We start from the raw sequence: 20,820 nt of genomic DNA on the forward strand, positions 1-20,820 counted from the left end.
CAGTTGTGCAGTTCAGTGATTTTTGCTGTACTGCGCATGGATCTGAGTCGCACTGCCGAGTCCCTATGGTCTAGGAATGGCAGTTGCAATGCCAGTAAATATGCAGATTGATTCATTATGGAGCATTTGTGGTAGGTAACTGATGGATGTTAAGTTAATCTCAGACGTAACGTGACGGTTTCGGTGCATATTCTAGACTGCATCTTCATACACATTTGTAAAGGTTCCTGCGGCTTACTTGCAACGCAACCATTAGGTGCTCAGAATGACCAATGTTGCAACCTATGTTACGTGTTTGTACGCAAGCTGCGGATCATGAAATTCCTGCTGCTGCATCATTAGTATTAAAATTAATTGAAAAAGTGAAATATTTAAAATATATTAATATAAATATTGTAAGTAGCGAATGTGTTTTAAAATGTAATAGAGTGTACAAGAATATATATTAATGGGTAGAGTACCGCAAGGAATTTATAACACAGTAAATCTTTGTTTAGAGATGGATAGCAATATATAGTAACCTTCCTCTTGTGCTCTCCAACTCTGCTCCACCACTGCTTAAATCCCTCCACTGACTAATAGTCTCCTCTAAACTTAAATTCAATCTCCTCACCCTCATCTTCTGAGCCACTTCACCAACTCCGCCCAATAGACATATGTGAGCTCATTATGAGATATATCCCCTCTCGCCCTCCCCTTCTGCTTCTGGCCTATGCCTTTTCTCCCCCCTGGTAACCTTCAAGACTTCTCCCGTTCTGCCCCAAACCACTTCTCAAATAATACCCGAGATCCCATCTATTCTCCATAGCCTGTTCCATTCCTGCTTCATCTCCCTCCTCCAGCCACCAGAAGCTCTTGTCTTAATTGTACCGCTTGCTTCTAGACTGTAAGTACTCACTGGCAGGGCCCTCACACCCTCTGTATCACACCTGCATCTCCCCATCTGTTCTTTTTGCACCCTTTCTATTCTATGTACAATCTCTATTAGTATGATGTTTATATGTTCTGTATGACGTGTACATGCCCTGTTACCTGTACATGTCTGTGGTTTTACACACAGCCTGCATGGCATACGTTTGTATTTATTTACTGCACTTAACTGTATTTTGCTGGTCTGGCACTGTGAAACTAACGGTGGTTATCTCTTTTGGTAACCCCATAATTATGTAGGGTGATGCCACATAAAGGTCCTTTTGCCTGAGGACCCCCATTTTCTCCAGCAAAAGGATTTGAACTAATAATACAGCTTGTGTTCTAGACATAAACCCACTTTTTATAATGGTGAGCCACTGCTCATGGGCCAGTACTATGTGCTTGCTACAAAGGTTAAAGGTTGCCAGCCAACCCCTGCAGACTGTACAGGTCTAATAGGGGGAGGAGGGTACAGCGAATGATGGGACAGAGGAAGAGACCAGAAGGAGCCGATTAGGAGGGTCAGAGAAGACTATGTCCACTGACTATGAAGGGAAATAAATGTAGCATCTTTTCCTCTTTGCCAGCCAGATTTGTGTATGTAAGCAAAACACTGAAGGCCTTAGATGAGTCAGTATTGAACAAAGCAACTGCTGGTATAGAGTTAACTTTCTACAGTGTGTACAGGTATTTATAAAAGTTGGATTTTCCTACTTTCTGTTTTCACCATTTCCATACCACCCAACTTTGAGAGTTAAAGATCGGGAGCCTGAGCATCCAAAAAGGGAACGTGGCTTCCCTTGAAGGGTGCATGGCCTTATGGCACACCTCATTCACTCGGGGGGTATGCCCAGCACTCCTGAAGATGCTGGGCTGCCCCCTGGCTCCCCCCGCTGTGTGAAGATGACATGCACATATGCACAGCATTTTTTTACCTGCTGTTCTGTAGTGCAGATCAGCAGTGTGAGAGTACTTCCAGTGCAGACCAGCAGTGTGAGAGTACTTCCAGTGCAGACCAGCAGTGTGAGAGTACTTTCAGTGCAGACCAGCAGTGTGAGAGTACTTCCAGTGCAGACCAGCAGTGTGAGAGTACTTCCAGTGCAGACCAGCAGTGTGAGAGTACTTCCAGTGCAGACCAGCAGTGTGAGAGTACTTCCAGTGCAGACCAGCAGTGTGAGAGTACTTCCAGTGCAGACCAGCAGTGTGAGAGTACTTCCAGTGCAGACCAGCAGTGTGAGAGTACTTCCCTCCATCTTTTCCCCCCCGGCATGTGGGACAGTGGGACAGTCCCCAACAAGTGGGATAGTCCCCAACAAGTGGGATTAATATAGTAAACTGTAATTACAGCCTTTATAAACTAAACCCAAATTGGTATGTGAAATTGAATCTCTATCATAAGTAAGACAATCTAATGAAGAAAATGGATACGTGATCAATGTTATTTTACAAACACAATTTAATGCACAAAACATGCAAATTATTTGTTTTATGGTATATATAAAAGTAATCAGCAGCTTTGATTTATAGTCTAAACTGTAATACATATTTACATAGTTCAACATCTGTACTTCATAATTATATGTGAATGCACATCTGTGTATTAAAAAAGAAAAAATCCCCCCCCCCCCCCCCCCAAATATAATAGGATGCATCCGAGTGTCCAGGAGAAATGTTATAACCCATTATTTCCCATCCTTTTCCATAAAGGGCCAATCAAATACAGTACACTCAGAGTATATTCAGCTTATTAATTCATTAGGATCCAGTAAGATATGTGAGACATGTGACACAAAGTGTATCATGTTTTATAGAGGTCATTGCTTCCTAGTGAACTAATAAACAACATATTTATATATATATACACATATTTACATAAAGGATGGGGGCATCCAATAGCTTTCATTTTTATTTCATAGTTAATCTCTTATGTATAAATGAAATCATTAGACCAGTAGTACTAATAGGAAGCCACTGCCAGTCACAGTGTAGCCAGTGGTGTCACGGACTGCAGCTGCCTCAATGACATTTAGTTGAGGTGGCGGATTTTACTGGGGGTGGGGGGGAAAGAGAAGGCATAGGTAAAATCCACCACTGGATAATGATGCCCACCTTCAAAATTATTATAGCAAAGTAGCAATGTACTTTAAGTATATTTTACTATTTTTATTTTTTAGAGGTGTTTTACATATTGTAGTCATTTTAACAGCATAATGTATCATACATTCGATAAGAAAAATAGACCTGTATAAACACTGTACACTGATTAATAAATATCACCATAAAGTCCAGCCTTAGAATTGTTGTAAACAGAGTAAGAGTAATTCTTATGTGAGTTACTGAAGTAGCAATGGCAGTAGGGAACTGTCTTTTACACTCTCTAGATTGTCTACTATCTGTATTACTCCTTGCACCTGGTTCTCCTGCAGGACATGTCTGGCATTGGAGGTGAATTTCTTCAGCAGTGATTCCCGGCTCAGTGGTTTTCTCCAATGCCCATAAAAAGTGTCACATTTCCCGGTCAACAGATCCCCATTTCTCAGCAGCACAGCCACCTCTGCATACATCTTGTCAAAGTTGGCTTCATTATCTTGAGGATGTTCCACCATAGGGAGGCCAATCCCGGGCCGTTTTTTCAATCCCGGGATTCGGGATTGAAAAACGGTCAATCCCCGGATTCCAGGATTGCAGTAGGGATCAGAGAAAGTTGTAGGGAGCAGCGCTGGAGGGAGGGTGTAGGTAGCGGTGCGGGAGGTAGGGAGGGTGTAGGTAGCGGTGCGGGAGGTAGGGAGGGTGTAGGTTGCGGTGCGGGAGGTAGGGAGTCTGTAGGTAGCGGTGCGGGAGGTAGGGAGGGTGTAGGTAGTGGAGCGGGACTCAGAAGGGAGGGTGTAGGTCACGGCAGGGAGGGTTGGTAGCGGTGCGGGAGGGAGGAAGGCTGTAGGGAGCACCACTGAATGCACGGAGGGAGGGAGAGAGGGTGGGTGTAAGTAATAGTACTTACTATTAGACGGGCGGCAACCATTAACACACTGAACGCGGCGGCATTTCAAATGAAGCGCCGGCCGCCAGCCAACCAGAGCTGGCGGACTGGCAGCCAATCAGGGAAGCGGCCACAGCAGTCGCTCCTGATTGGCTGCCGCTGCAGCTTCCCTGATTGGCTGCCGGTCCGCCAGCTCTGATTGGCTGGCGGCCGGCGCTATATTTGAAGTGCCGCCGTGTTCAACTTGTTCATGGCTGCCGCCCGCCTAATATTAGTAAGTACTATTACTTACACACCCACCCTCCCGCCGCCGCGCATGCGCAGTATAATCCCGTGAATCCCGGGATTGGATGCTCCAATCCCGGGATTCAAATCCCGGCATTTTTGGGCCCAAATCCCGGGATCCCGCCGATCCCGATCCCGGGATTGGCCTCCCTATTCCACCACCACTTTGCTTAGGAGATTCCCGAGTTCTGTACGAAACATGGTGTCTTCATGGAAGGAGTGGACATTGACTTCACCATCCAGGAGTGCGGTGCAGGTGTTGAACTGGAAAGAGTGGCGAGCCTGGTGCTCTGAGTCTGGATAGGGCCTGTTAATGTATTTGGATACTGGGACTCTAAGAACAATAGACTGAATAGAGGATGGGTCAAATGAGCCATATTGTTGGACAACTCTATTCCTAACTGAGACAGCAGCATCAGCGACCCAGTGCATTCCTAGATGTGCAGGAAAAGACTTAAATGCAATGTCTTGCTTCTCAAGAAGACATTCATAATGTTCTCCTGGTGGAGATAATGACGTAGGCTGGTAATCGCCATAAAATGCACTGAACCCAGCGCAGCCGGGCACATCATCAAGTATGAGAGTATTGGCCTCCATTCCCTTAGCAGCCAGGATAGCAGTTTCCAGACCTAACCTTGTGGCATTGCCAATGTGCAGGGGTTTAGCTAGGGTGGCAGCATTTGCCATAGGAGCCCCAGCAAGGGAGGCTGCAATCGCCAGGGCATGAGTGCATTGATCTTTATCTAATGAGAGGAATTTGGCTGATGCTGCAGCACTTCCCATGGTGCCAACCACGGACGGTGGATGAAATCTATTGAGAAAATATTATTACATTATTTATGTGTATGGCAGTAACATGTACACATTATCTGGTATTATAACATTTACAGTATTCGTTAGTAAGATGGTCATGCCTTATAGTGTCCAAGCTCTAAATAGACCTTATTTTCCAGCACAGTGCCTGTTTTTCAAGAAGTATTGGTTATATATATATATATATATATATATAGATGTAGCCATGCTCATCTTTGCTGCAATGCGGCATGCTGCAACATGGCTTACTGCATGGCATGCTGAGCTGCGATTATTCACAGCAGGCAATAACTCCTTTAATTAGTCGCAGACTGGCCCGCCATGGAGCATGCCACATTGCAGTAATTTGAGCATGGCCACATCTGTATATATATACATATACAGGTATGTGTGTGAAGATAGATAGATAGATAGATAGATAGATAGATAGATAGATAGATAGATAGATAGATAGATAGATAGATAGATAGATAGATAGATAGACACAATTCCATAGGTCCGGCACTCCAATTTCTTATAGAAAGGAAGAGTTCCTTGTGCAGTCTCCTTCTTGGCCCCCTTCTCTCTAGCTGGCAGCACTGTTTACTCTGTGACACTGGGGACTCTAGGGCACATATGCAAGTCTCTGGGAAAATTCCATGACAGCCATATTCCCATGCATGCATAATACGCTGGGAAATTGCAACCGTACCATTTTCCCAGTAATTTCATTAGCACTGCTGCTGACATGGGACTTCCGGATGGTAAGTGTTGAAAAAAAATGGGTGCAGGGTTTGTAGTGTGGGCACACATGGACACACTGCACCCATTATAAATGCACCAGTGTATATATAATTATATATATATATATATATATATATATATATATATATGCACTGGCGTATTTATAATGGGTGCAGCGTGTGCATAAATGATTATGAACTTATTAAAAATAAAAATAAAATATATATATATAAACATACATATATGTATGTATATATATATATATATATATATATATATCAAACAATATACTGTATAATATAATTGCTCTGCATTATTATCACAGTCTCAGTCTTTACATATGGAGAACCTACACTACAGCTGAATCCAGAACCTGCATTACTTTTATGGTTATCACCAGGATTGGATTACCCTCCTTCTCTACACTGAAATCCCTTCTTCCACAAGCATGTGATTTCCCATTATACTTTTATACGTAGTATACATAAAGTATTATTAGCTAAACAGAAATATACATCATATTTAGGGACTTACTGAGAAGTATATGACCTATCTGGCTTTTTTTGTTTAAAGCTGCGCTACTACATAAAGAGGTTGATATTTTTGTTCTGCATTTGGCCACAGAATGATGATGTGACCTGAAGGACCAATCAGGAGCCCCAGTGTCCATGACTGCAGCTTTTTATTCGCACAACCAGCCCTCTCCAAACATCACACTGCCCTGGTTTTCAGACAAACCTGTGAGACTAACCACAGGACCTGGAGAAGAAAGGCTGGAAGGAGCAGTCCCTATAATGCTCTGCTCCCTACTCAGACAGAAGAGACTTTATATCCACTGTGATGTCTGACAAATGTCTATATATCTAGTTTGTAAATAGAATGTGTGTGAAAGAATAAGAATTTACTTACCGATAATTCTATTTCTCGTAGTCCGTAGTGGATGCTGGGGACTCCGTCAGGACCATGGGGAATAGCGGCTCCGCAGGAGACAGGGCACAAAAGTAAAAGCTTTAGGATCAGGTGGTGTGCACTGGCTCCTCCCCCTATGACCCTCCTCCAAGCCTCAGTTAGGATACTGTGCCCGGACGAGCGTACACAATAAGGAAGGATTTTGAATCCCGGGTAAGACTCATACCAGCCACACCAATCACACTGTACAACCTGTGATCTGAACCCAGTTAACAGCATGATAACAGCGGAGCCTCTGAAAAGATGGCTCACAACAATAATAACCCGATTTTTGTAACAATAACTATGTACAAGTATTGCAGACAATCCGCACTTGGGATGGGCGCCCAGCATCCACTACGGACTACGAGAAATAGAATTATCGGTAAGTAAATTCTTATTTTCTCTGACGTCCTAAGTGGATGCTGGGGACTCCGTCAGGACCATGGGGATTATACCAAAGCTCCCAAACGGGCGGGAGAGTGCGGATGACTCTGCAGCACCGAGTGAGAGAACTCCAGGTCCTCCTCAGCCAGGGTGTGCCCCTGACCAAGTAGCAGCTCGGCAAAGTTGTAAAGCCGAGACCCCTCGGGCAGCCGCCCAAGATGAGCCCACCTTCCTTGTGGAATGGGCATTTACATATTTTGGCTGTGGCAGGCCTGCCACAGAATGTGCAAGCTGAATTGTACTACACATCCAACTAGCAATCGTCTGCTTAGAAGCAAGAGCACCCAGTTTGTTGGGTGCATACAGGATAACAGCAAGTCAGTTTTCCTGACTCCAGCCGTCCTGGAAACCTATATTTTCAGGGCCCTGACAACATCTAGCAACTTGGAGTCCTCCAAGTCCCTAGTAGCCGCAGGTACCACAATAAGCTGGTTCAGGTGAAACGCTGACACCACCTTAGGGAGAAACTGGGGACGAGTCCGCAGCTCTGCCCTGTCCGAATGGACAATCAGATATGGGCTTTTGAGACAAAGCCGCCAATTCTGACACTCGCCTGGCCGAGGCCAGGGCCAACATCATGGTCACTTTCCATGTGAGATATTTCAAATCCACAGATTTGAGCGGTTTAAACCAATGTGATTTGAGGAATCCCAGAACTACGTTGAGATCCCACAGTGCCACTGGAGGCACAAAAGGGGGTTGTATATGCAGTACTCCCTTGACAAACTTCTGGACTTCAGGAACTGAAGCCAATTCTTTCTGGAAGAAAATCGACAGGGCCGAAATTTGAACCTTAATGGACCCCAATTTGAGGCCCATAGACACTCCTGTTTGCAGGAAATGCAGGAATCGACCGAGTTGAAATTTCTTCGTGGGGCCTTCCTGGCCTCACACCACGCAACATATTTTCGCCACATGTGGTGATAATGTTGTGCGGTCACCTCCTTCCTGGCTTTGACCAGGGTAGGAATGACCTCTTCCGGAATGCCTTTTTCCCTTAGGATCCGGCGTTCAACCGCCATGCCGTCAAACGCAGCCGCGGTAAGTCTTGGAACAGACATGGTACTTGCTGAAGCAAGTCCCTTCTTAGCGGCAGAGGCCATGAGTCCTCTGTGAGCATCTCTTGAAGTTCCGGGTACCAAGTCCTTCTTGGCCAATCCGGAGCCACGAGTATAGTTCTTACTCCTCTACGTCTTATAATTCTCAGTACCTTAGGTATGAGAAGCAGAGGAGGGAACACATACACCGACTGGTACACCCACGGTGTTACCAGAACGTCCACAGCTATTGCCTGAGGGTCTCTTGACCTGGCGCAATACCTGTCCAGTTTTTTGTTCAGGCGGGACGCCATCATGTCCACCTTTGGTCTTTCCCAACGGTTCACAATCATGTGGAAGACTTCCCGATGAAGTCCCCACTCTCCCGGGTGGAGGTCGTGCTGAGGAAGTCTGCTTCCCAGTTGTCCACTCCCGGAATGAACACTGCTGACAGTGCTATCACATGATCTTCCGCCCAGCAAAGAATCCTTGCAGTTTCTGTCATTGCCCTCCTGCTTCTTGTGCCGCCCTGTCTGTTTACGTGGGCGACTGCCGTGATGTTGTCCCACTGGATCAATACCGGCTGACCTTGAAGCAGAGGTCTTGCTAAGCTTAGAGCATTGTAAATTGCTCTTAGCTCCAGTATATTTATGTGGAGAGAAGTCTCCAGACTTGATCACACTCCCTGGAAATGTTTTCCTTGTGTGACTGCTCCCCAGCCTTTCAGGCTGGCATCCGTGGTCACCAGGACCCAGTCCTGTGCCGAATCTGTGGCCCTTTAGTAGATGAGCACTCTGCAGCCACCACAGAAGAGACACCCTAGTCCTTGGAGACAGGGTTATCCGCTGATGCATCTGAAGATGCGATCCGGACCATTTTTCCAGCAGATCCCACTGAAAAGTTCTTGCGTGAAATCTGCCGAATGGAATCGCTTCGTAAGAAGCCACCATTTTTCCCAGGACCCTTGTGCAATGATGCACTGACACTTTTCCTGGTTTTAGGAGGTTCCTGACAAGCTCGGATAACTCCCTGGCTTTCTCCTCCGGGAGAAACACCTTTTTCTGGACTGTGTCCAGAATCATCCCTAGGAACAGCAGACGTGTCGTCGGAGACAGCTGCGATTTTGGAATATTTAGAATCCACCCGTGCTGTCGTAGAACTACTTGAGATAGTGCTACTCCGACCTCCAACTGTTCTCTGGACCTTGCCCTTATCAGGAGATCGTCCAAGTAAGGGATAATTAAGACGCCTTTTCTTTGAAGAAGAATCATCATTTCGGCCATTACCTTGGTAAAGACCCGGGGTGCCGTGGACAATCCAAACGGCAGCGTCTGAAACTGATAGTGACAGTTTTGTACCACGAACCTGAGGTACCCTTGGTGAGAAGGGCAAATTGGGACATGGAGGTAAGCATCCTTGATGTCCAGGGACACCATATAGTCCCCTTCTTCCTGGTTCGCTATCACTGCTCTGAGTGACTCCATCTTGATTTGAACCTTTGTATGTAAGTGTTCAAATATTTCAGATTTAGAATAGGTCTCACCGAGCCGTCTGGCTTCAGCACCACAATATAGTGTGGAATAATACCCCTTTCCTTGTTGTAGGAGGGGTACTTTGATTATCACCTGCTGGGAATACAGCTTGTGAATTGTTTCCAATACTGCCTCCCTGTCGGAGGGAGACGTTGGTAAAGCAGACTTCAGGAACCTGCGAGGGGGAGATGTCTCGAATTTCCAATCTGTACCCCTGGGATACTACTTGTAGGATCCAGGGGTCCACTTGCGAGTGAGCCCACTGCGCGCTGAAACTCTTGAGACGACCCCCCACCGCACCTGAGTCCGCTTGTACGGCCCCAGCGTCATGCTGAGGACTTGGCAAAAGTGGTGGAGGGCTTCTGTTCCTGGGAATGGGCTGCCTGCTGCAGTCTTCTTCCCTTTCCTCTATCCCTGGGCAGATATGACTGGCCTTTTGCCTGCTTGCCCTTATGGGGACGAAAGGACTGAGGCTGAAAAGACGGTGTCTTTTTCTGCTGAGATGTGACTTGGGGTAAAAAAAAAAAAAAAAAGGTGGATTTTCCAGCTGTTGCCGTGGCCACCAGGTCCGATGGACCGACCCCAAATAACTCCTCCCCTTTATACGGCAATACTTCCATGTGCCGTTTGGAATCTGCATCACCTGACCACTGTCGTGTCCATAAACATCTTCTGGCAGATATGGACATCGCACTTACTCTTGATGCCAGAGTGCAAATATCCCTCTGTGCATCTCGCATATATAGAAATGCATCCTTTAAATGCTCTATAGTCAATAAAATACTGTCCCTGTCAAGGGTATCAATATTTTCAGTCAGGGAATCCGACCAAGCCACCCCAGCGCTGCACATCCAGGCTGAGGCGATCGCTGGTCGCAGTATAACACCAGTATGTGTGTATATACTTTTTAGGATATTTTCCAGCCTCCTATCAGCTGGCTCCTTGAGGGCGGCCGTATCTGGAGACGGTAACGCCACTTGTTTTGATAAGCGTGTGAGCGCCTTATCCACCCTAAGGGGTGTTTCCCAACGCGCCCTAACTTTGGCGGGAAAGGGTATAACGCCAATAATTTTCTATCGGGGGAAACCCACGCATCATCACACACTTCATTTAATTTATCTGATTCAGGAAAAACTACAGGTAGTTTTTTCACACCCCACATAATACCCTCTTTTGTGGTACTTGTAGTATCAGAAATATGTAACACCTCCTTCATTGCCCTTAACATGTAACGTGTGGCCCAAATGGAAAATACGTTTGTTTCTTCACCGTCGACACTGGAGTCAGTGTCCGTGTCTGTGTCTGTGTCGACCGACTGAGGTAAATGGGCGTTTTAAAGCCCCTGACGGTGTTTGAGACGCCTGGACAGGTACTAATTGGTTTACCGGCCGTCTCATGTCGTCAACCGACTTGCAGCGTGTTGACATTATCACGTAATTCCCTAAATAAGCCATCCATTCCGGTGTCGACTCCCTAGAGAGTGACATCACCATTACAGGCAATTGCTCCGCCTCCTCACCAACATCGTCCTCATACATGTCGACACACACGTACCGACACACAGCACACACACAGGGAATGCTCTGATAGAGGACAGGACCCCACTAGCCCTTTGGGGAGACAGAGGGAGAGTTTGCCAGCACACACCAAAACGCTATATTATACAGGGACAACCTTATATAAGTGTTTTCCCTTATAGCATCTTAATATATAATAATATCGCCAAATAAGTGCCCCCCCTCTCTGTTTTAACCCTGTTTCTGTAGTGCAGTGCAGGGGAGAGCCTGGGAGCCTTCTTAGCAGCGGAGCTGTGTAGGAAAATGGCGCTGTGTGCTGAGGAGAATAGGCCCCGCCCCCTTTTCGGCGGGCTTCTTCTCCCGTTTTTCTGACAACCTGGCAGGGGTTAAATACATCCATATAGCCCCAGGGGCTATATGTGATGTATTTTTAGCCAGCATAGGTACTTTCATTGCTGCCCAGGGCGCCCCCCCAAGCGCCCTGCACCCTCAGTGACCGCTGGTGTGAAGTGTGCTGAGAGCAATGGCGCACAGCTGCAGTGCTGTGCGCTACCTCATGAAGACTGAGAAGTCTTCAGCCGCCGATTTCTGGACCTCTTCTCTCTTCAGCATCTGCAAGGGGGTCGGCGGCGCGGCTCCGGTGACCCATCCAGGCTGTACCTGTGATCGTCCCTCTGGAGCTAGTGTCCAGTAGCCTAAGAAGCCAATCCATCCTGCACGCAGGTGAGTTCACTTCTTCTCCCCTAAGTCCCTCGTTGCAGTGAGCCTGTTGCCAGCAGGACTCACTGAAAATAAAAAACCTAACAAAACTTTTACTCTAAGCAGCTCTTTAGGAGAGCCACCTAGATTGCACCCTTCTCGTTCGGGCACAAAAACCTAACTGAGGCTTGGAGGAGGGTCATAGGGGGAGGAGCCAGTGCACACCACCTGATCCTAAAGCTTTTACTTTTGTGCCCTGTCTCCTGCGGAGCCGCTATTCCCCATGGTCCTGACGGAGTCCCCAGCATCCACTTAGGACGTCAGAGAAAATATATTTATATGCATTTATTCAAAATAAATAACAATGACATTTCCATAATAAATATAAACCTCTTAATACAAGTAAACATTTAAACATATTTAGTAACCTAATTGGAAGAATATTTCATCAACCATTGGGACTAACTACTCACTTTTTAGGAATGCTCTTTGCTTCGCTAGAGAAACCCATAAGTCTTCCTTGTATTCAGGGGTGTATCTAGGGGTCTGAGCGCCCCTGGCAACTTTGGAACTGGCACCCCCCACCCAGGGACACAGAAGGGGGAGTTACAGATAGGCTGAGGTCAGGGACACTGAGGGAGAATTATAGGAAGGGTGCGGGTAGGGACAATGAGATGGAGGTCTTACAGGGAGGCTGAGGTCAGGGACACTGAGGGGCAATTACAGGGAGGGTGTGGGCAGGGACACTGGGGTCGATTCTATTCGGCAACTAATGAATAGCGCCGGGAATTAGCTCCCGACGCTATTCAATTCAGCAACTAATTACCTGCAATTGTCGGGAATTCTTCTCTCATCCCCGGGGGATGAGAAGAGAAACCCGACAAAAGTGCTGCCTCGCGGCCGGCGCGAGGCTGATTCTGTCGGGAATCAGCCTCGCGCCGGGGAGTTAAGTCGGAGAATGCCCGTTCTCCCGACAATTCAACCTGTTTTGTCGGCGAGAACGGGCCATCGCCGACGTAACTAGTTGCTGAATTGAATAGCGTCGGGAGCTAATTCCCGGCGCTATTCATTAGTTGCCGAATAGAATCGACCCCACTGAGGGGGAAATTACAGGAGTGTGCGGTCAGGGACACTGAGGGGGAATTACGGGGAGGGTACTGGCAGGGACACTGAGGTGGAATTACAGGATGGTGTGGGCAGGGACACTGAGGGGGGAGTCACAGGGAGGCTGAGGTCAGGGACACTAAGGGGGAATTACAGGGAGGGTTCGGGTATGGAAAATGAGAGGGAGGGGCTACAGGAAGGCTGAGGTCAAGGACACTGAGGGAGAATTACAGGGAGGGTGCAGGCGGGGACATTGAGGAGGAATTACGAGGAGGGTGCAGACAGGGACACTGAGGGGGAATTACGGTTTGGGTGCGTGTACGGCGCACTGAGAGGGAATTACGGGGAGGGTACGGGCAGGGATACTGAGGGGTAATTATGGGAAGGGTGCGGGCAGGGACACTGAGGGGGAATTACAGGAGTGTATGGGCAGGGTCACTGAGGGGGCAGTTACAGGGATGGTGCGGGCAGGGACACTGAGGGGGAATTACAGGAGTGTATGGGCAGGGTCACTGAGGGGGCAGTTACAAGGATGGTGCGGGCAGGGACACTGAGGGGGAATTACAAGGAGGGTGCAGGCAGGTACACCGAGGGGATATATGCACACATACAGTTAAAAACCCCTCTCTAGGTGTGATGGCACTACTTGTCCCAGCAAATCCAGTTGACGAGGTGTGCTGGTACTTGTAGTCTCAACACAGCTGGACAGGCAGTCACTGGTCTAGATACCTCTCCATACAGAGCTATTTGTAAGCTGTTATCCAGACTGCCAGGATAGACCAAGCTGTGCAGCTACGGTACCGCAGAAAATGTACAGGTATGCTCAGGCTGCACTGCTGACTGGTGCTGATTGTAGTGGCTGCTGTTTGGTGACAGACCGCATGGGACCAATGAGAAGGGGAGCAGATGAGGAAGAGAAGGTGCCTCGCCCCTCCCCATACCTGGAAGTGCCCCGCTCCCCGGCTATATTCACTATCATTTTGACCGTAGTCACAGACAGTGTCAGAGTGCAATACATTTCTGAGAGTCCAGCAGTGGATGAGCACTGCTAAGGGATGTACTCGGTGAGAACTACTATGTCATTCTACCCCCTGGTGTGGGTGGCACTGCCAGGCGGCGCCCCCCTCTTGGCTGGCACCCATGGCAAGTGCCATCCTGGCCAATAGGAAGATACACCCCTGCTTGTATTTCAATCCCCACATTGAAAGCCGTCAGCAGTTCCTCACCACTGATCTCTCTTGTGAAAGTATCTGTGACAGTGCCAGGATGGCAGGAAGCACCGCACCAGAAGGGTGTGTGGCAGGGTGCCACGTGTCATCAAAGTCCATGGAGCGAGCCTGAGGTGACAGGGAAATACTTAGTAGCTGAAAGGTTACTGATTGCAAAATGAGCTTCCTGACATAACAATTCACTGTATAAAACAAATTCACAATATAGAATAGTAAAGTGTCACCCAGCAAGTTTGACCAAACTCTTATTGCAAAGTTCAAATATATTTTATGTTTTAACATTAAAATGTCATTTTATTACTAATTGTCATTTAGACATCAACTTAGTTTAGCTACAGGTGTTTCTAATTGCTGATAATATTTTTTTTATATAATATATTGCGTATAATGGTTAGCATTACTGCCTCACAGCACTGAGATCGTGGGTTCAATTCCAACCGTGGCTCTAACTGTGTGGAGTTTGCATATTCTCCCTGTGCTTGCGTGGGTTTCCTCCGGGTACTCCGTTTTCCTCCCACAATCCTAAAATATACTGGTAGGTTAATTGGATCCCAATAAAATTAAACCTAGCGTGCATGTGTCTGTGTACATGTGTAGGGAATATAGATTGTAAGCTCCACTGAGCCAGGGACTGATGTGAATGGACAAAATATTCTCTGTAAAGCGCTGCGGAATATGTGTACGCTATATAAATAACTGGTACTAAATAAATAAAATATACAAGTGACACACACCATGCCTTGCACCAAGTAATGTTATGCATAAACTGAGATATATCCTTTATCGTGCATGCTCCACTTGGTCTAGAACCAGCCCTCCTCAGCATATGTATTGATCTTTTAAAAAACTAATTTAAATTTAAGTACAAAAAAAGTTTGCTCATTTTTTATTTTTTTTTATTTATAAAATGTCTCTGGTACGAAATGTTAGAGACAGGCTTGGACTGGCCCACAGGGGTACAGGGGAAACCACCGGTGGGCCCCACTGCCTGGGTGCCCCTCCTCCTCTAGGGATCTGGTTCTAGACTGCCAAAATTATACATCTGTTACCTTATACTGCAAAGGAATATGGTGCATTCTCTATAGTACATTACTGTTATTAATCTGGTACATTATTATGCATGCACTAGCAGTATTTACTATGTATATTTATCAAGGTCTTAGACTATACACTCTCCAATGATTAGACAAGAATCTGTGGTGACTAGCCACACCCCTCTAGAGACTGACCACACCCCTAAGTATGGGCCCCTACCACTGCATTCCCCCGGTGGGCCCTTCATGCCCCAGTACGACACTGGTTAGAGAACTTACTATGTTTGTAAATATGAGCTTTTTAAGTACTGTAATATAAGTAAAGGGTAAGTTGCATCATTCCCCAATAATTATTGAGATGACTTATTGGTAACATCTAAGGCATTTGTCACATTATTATGTGTAAGATTAGGAAATAGGATAACACCCGGATATCCTGCTACAACAGGCTTAGATGACATGTCAATACATTTCTCTATGACTGTTCATTAGATATAGCCATGTGCCCTCCTTGCTACTACTCTGTATCTCCAATATCCAACATCTACATGACCGATTCCCAAATATACATAGTGGTTGTAAAAGACTGTATAAAATTAATAATTGCAGCACAGAAATTAATTAATACTGTCATATAATATTAAGTAGTGAGAATTGTTTGGGTGTCAAGTACACCAATGGTATCTGCTACGATATTATTGGTATTGTTATCACTGGCACCATTTTATCTGCTGTTTATGAATCATTAATATATGAATGCAACACACAAGTGATAAGGCACTGACTGTTTTCTTACCTTGCTATTTGGATCTGCAGATGAATCCATGCTCACCTTACTACGATGCGGCATGCTGCATGGCGTGCCAGGCTGTAAGTATGTGCAGTTGGCAATCGCTTCATTAGTTACTTTAGGAATTCATGGAGTGATCACAGGCTGTGAATAGTCGCAGCCTGGCTCGTCATGCAGAAAGCTGTGTTGCAGCATGCCGCATGCAGCAATGATGAGCATGGCTACATCTGTATGTATATCTTGGAGACCACAATGTAATTAGTCAGCAGTTACCTCCTTATTTCATGTATATATAACACTAGGTGATTCATCGCGACCTACGGGCGCTCTTCACACCGTCATAAGGGGCTACACCCCCTTAACCCTTGCACGCCATTGTTGCGTGCCATATATGTATTAAATTGAGTATTACCTCCAATCATAATTGTGTGTGTGGTTAAATATTGCACGGAGAAAGGGCGTGCGATGGTTAAGGGGTTGTAGCCCCTTGCAATGGGGTGAACAGCGCACGCAGGGCCTGATGAATCGCCTAGTAGGTGCTGTGATTGGGGGAGTGGTGGGTGCGGGGGAGACGTGAATGGGGGAGGGGTTCCAGGGGTGCCACAGGTTGGGGAGAGGTGGTTGTGGGGGTGGAGGAGGGATGCTGCGATGGTGCCGTGTGTGGGGGAGGGGCGGGTGCATGGGTGCCGCGAGTGGGGGTCCGGAGCTACCGCAGGTGCGAGGGTGCTGCGGGTGGGGGAGGGGCGGGTGCTGTTGGTGGGGGAGGGGGTCTGGAGTCACCACAGGTGGTGCGGGGGTGCCGCGGATGGGGCCCAGAGGTTCTGCAAGTGGAGAAGGGGCGGGTAATGCTTCTCCTCCTGGAAGCAGCTAAGCTGCTGTCCTCCCTTTGGCAGTGGCTCTCCTGAAGACTCGCACAGCAGCCAGTCACTATTGGTAGTGCCGGTGTCCCAATGCACCGCTTTACAGGGAAGAAGATGCACTCAATAAACTACAGCTCCCAGCAGGCCTTAGCACATGAATGCTTTGGCGCTAAGGGCTGCTGGGAGCTGTAGTTTATTTAGTGCGTCTACTTCCCTGTAATGCAGCGTGTTGGGACACCGGCGCTAACAATAGTGACTGGCTTGCAGAACTGACTGACTCGCTGAATCAAAGTAAAAGGTGACAGTGCTGTGCATTGTCAGTGACACTGCATACCCACTGCACTGCACAGCCCTATCACCTTTTACATTGATTCAGCGTGCAGACATTACCCTCCGCGATATCACCAACTATATCTGTTACATTAGCCATCTCGGGGCTTCCAGGCTGGCAGGCCAGGTGCTGTGTTGCGGAGTCAGGGCCTCTGGGATATGGACGCGGCTGTGGCGGGGAGGCACTTCTGTGACATCATGCGCAGAGGAAGCTCTGGGGCTCAGAGAGTATGTGGTGCAGGGAGGGCTATGAAAGCCTTCCGCTGCGCCGCTTTCATACACATCTATGCCGGTGGCCGCAGCAGCATTTGTTCCACCTGCGCCGCTGCTAGGGAGTGGGGATTGTTAATGCCGGAGGGGGCAGGCAGACTGGCAGCAGGACATAGGACGCTGCAGTAAAAGGATTTTTCCCCCCCTATCTATAGCTCAGAGACTTGCTGTAGATGCAGTGGAATACCCTCCAACTGTGCCTTTTTGGCAGGTACAGTACCTTTTTTTATGGTCTGTACCAATTATTGGCTCTCCAAACTTCCATTGAAAGTATAGGTAAAGGGGCGTGGCCACGCCACTTTACCCGTGGCCAAGCCCCCTTTACGGATTTGTAGCTATTTTTATGTATATAGTGCCCAAGGTTTTTGTCCATTTAACTTTCTGCATTACAGTTTAACAAGAGGGACATTGCCTGCTACTGAGTGACTGTATGCATCATGCTAACTTGCTATTTTTTAAAGAGACGAGCTGGCTCTACATCAAGACTAAAGACACAACTAGAACTACTGTAATTTGGACAGGGACACATGTGATGTGAGACCAGACACACACACACACCCACACCCACACACACACACACACACACACACACACACACACACACACACACACACACACATATATATTCATACAGGGTGATTCAAAAGTTACAGTACACCCTTTTGTTTCAAAAACTGTGTAGGAAATGGGAAAACTGAATACTCCAGTAAGGTATGGGTGAGGTGGGCTATCTTTTAAGGTATGTACTGAACATGGGCACCATCTTGAAATCGGCCATCTTCAATCTAAGTCAGTTTTTTCAAATGAAAAGGGGGTTAAGTAACATGTCAAACAACATCAACATTTTCTGAAAAGTTTATTGCTGCAAACAGATTTGAAATAGCAGTTATGGTTCAAAAGTTACAACACTTTTTTTGTTGCAGGTAACTGAAGATGGCTTTGACAAAAGAGGAGATAATTGAGGTCATTTTGATGTCTGAAGAACGAAGTTTCCATGTCATAGCTGCAGCTTTTAGCAACCGGCACCCAGAAAGACCTCCAATTTCACATAACACTGTCAGGTGCCTAATTTCCAAATTACAAGAAACTGGGACTGTGGCTAACAAGTCACGGAGTGGTCGTCCAAAAAGGCTTCTGATGAGACAACCTCAACAATGGTTTTGGCGTCCTTCGTGAAGAGCCCACAATGCAGCACAACGCCCACACATTAAATGACTGTCCTTTATGGAGAACAGTTCAGCCTGTAATTACAATGAAAAAAGTGTTGTAACTTTTGAACCATAAATGCTGTTTCAAATCTGTTTGCAGCAATAAACTTTTCAGCAAATTCTAATGTTGTTTGATATGTTACACGACCCCCTTTTCATTTGAAAAAACTGACATAGATTCAAGGTGGCCAATTTCAAGATGGCGCCAATGTTCGGTACATACCTTAAAAGATAGCCCACCTCACCCATACCTTACTGGAGTATTCAGTTTTCCCATTTTCTGCACAGTTTTTGAAACAAAAGGTTGTACAGGTTGAGTATCCCATATCCAAATATTCCGAAATACGGAATATTCCGAAATACGGAATTTTTTTCAGTGATACTGAGATAGTGAAACCTTTGTTTTCTGATGGCTCAATGTACACAAACTTTGTTTAATACACAAAGTTATTGAAAATATTGAATTAAATGACCTTCAGGCTGTGTGTATAAGGTGTATATGAAACAAATTAATTGTGTAAATGTACACACACTTTGTTTAATGCACAAATCTATTACAAATATCTGCTAAAATTACCTTCAGGCTGTGTGTATAAGGTGTATATGGAACATAAATGCATCTGTGCTTAGACTTAGGTCCCATCGCCATGATATCTCATTATGGTATGCAATTATACCAAAACACAGAAAAATCCGATATCCAAAATACGTCTGATCCCAAGCATTTTGGATAAGGGATACTCAACCTGTACTGCGACTTTTGAATCACCCTGTACATATAAATCTATATATAAATCTATATATAAATATATATATATATATATATATTCCAGAAGATGCGGCACTCGTGATACAGGCAACAGTACAACAAAGGGCAAATCAACGTTTCAGTTTATTCAACTGTTTTCAAGATATAGCAGAGTCATATAAATCACTCACCTAAATACCCATCACCATCACCATGTGTCCAAACAGCTGGAGCTGTTTCTCGATCCGTCCGCTAGGGATGACGTCATGACGCATCCAGCGCCTCCTCTCGACGTCATCCGTCGCACACCACGTGACCCCCACCGCATCTGTTACCAAGCAACCAATATCACAAAGACGAATATCATTGCTACTTCCTGTATCATATAAGCACACTATTACTGCGCTAATTATCATATGTAGAGGCTCCATATTAATTACTTCAAAATGCACAATTATTACCCCACAGAGACGGGAGTAAATACTCAATAAACAATACTCTATTTCTATAACTATAGTCCAGCACTAGAGAATGAAATACAAATATTTAAATGAATACATCGATGCATTGCTTACATTAGTAGCCCAGATTAAAGAAAGCAAGTGAATGAAACAGATTCATTTAACCCTTTTGGGGCTATTACATCAAGTTTAGAGATCCAATAGGCTTCCGTTTGTAATAGCTTTTTATTACGGTCTCCACCACGACTATTAAGGGGGACAAAATCGATCATTCTGTATCTTTAGGTAGTTAGCGGATGGTTTTTCTCAGCGAAATGTCTCGCTACAGGCTGTTTGCTAGTAGTGATGAGCGGGTTCGGTTTCTCGGAAACCGAACACCCCCGAACTTCACGCTTTTTACACGGGTCCGAGGCAGACTCGGATCTTCCCGCCTTGCTCGGTTAACCAGAGCGCGCCCGAACGTCATCATCCCGCTGTCGGATTCTCGCGTGGCTCGGATTCTATCGCGAGACTCGGATTCTATATAAGGAGCCGCGCGTCGCCGCCATTTTCACACGTGCATTGAGATTGATAGGGAGAGGACGTGGCTGGCGTCCTCTCCGTTTAGAGTAGACTAGAGAGTAGTAGAGACACTTGATTTACTAATTTTGGGGAGCATATTAGGAGTACTACTTGCTGATAGTGTGACCAGTGACCACCAGTTTAATTAATCCGTTCTCTGCCTGAAAAAAAACGATACACAGTGTGACACAGTCACATACCATATCTGTGCTCAGCCTCAGTGTGCTGCATCATCTATGTAATACTGTATATCTGACTGTGCTGAGTGCTCACTGCTCACACAGCTTAATTGTGGGGGAGACTGGGGAGCAGTTATAGCAGGAGTACATATTTTA

General features: G+C 46.2%; 1 long non-coding RNA gene and 1 pseudogene across 1 annotated transcript in view; both read right to left on the bottom strand.

Annotated features, from left to right (window-relative positions):
- Positions 1-2,566: 2,566 nt before the first annotated feature.
- LOC134949824 (cis-aconitate decarboxylase-like) lies at positions 2,567-16,107 on the bottom strand (annotated as a pseudogene).
- A 2,265-nt stretch (positions 16,108-18,372) lies between these two features.
- LOC134947679 (uncharacterized) overlaps positions 18,373-20,820 on the bottom strand; it is a 29,688-nt gene continuing 27,240 nt past the window's right edge. The window contains exons 2-3 of the long non-coding RNA XR_010182689.1: positions 19,655-19,791; positions 18,373-18,748 (exon numbers count right to left, since the gene is read on the bottom strand). This is a non-coding gene — a long non-coding RNA (uncharacterized LOC134947679). The remainder of the gene's footprint in view (positions 18,749-19,654; positions 19,792-20,820) is intronic.

The sequence above is a fragment of the Pseudophryne corroboree genome, chromosome 8, assembly GCF_028390025.1.
Source record: "Pseudophryne corroboree isolate aPseCor3 chromosome 8, aPseCor3.hap2, whole genome shotgun sequence".
Classification (NCBI taxonomy): Eukaryota; Metazoa; Chordata; class Amphibia; order Anura; family Myobatrachidae; genus Pseudophryne; species Pseudophryne corroboree.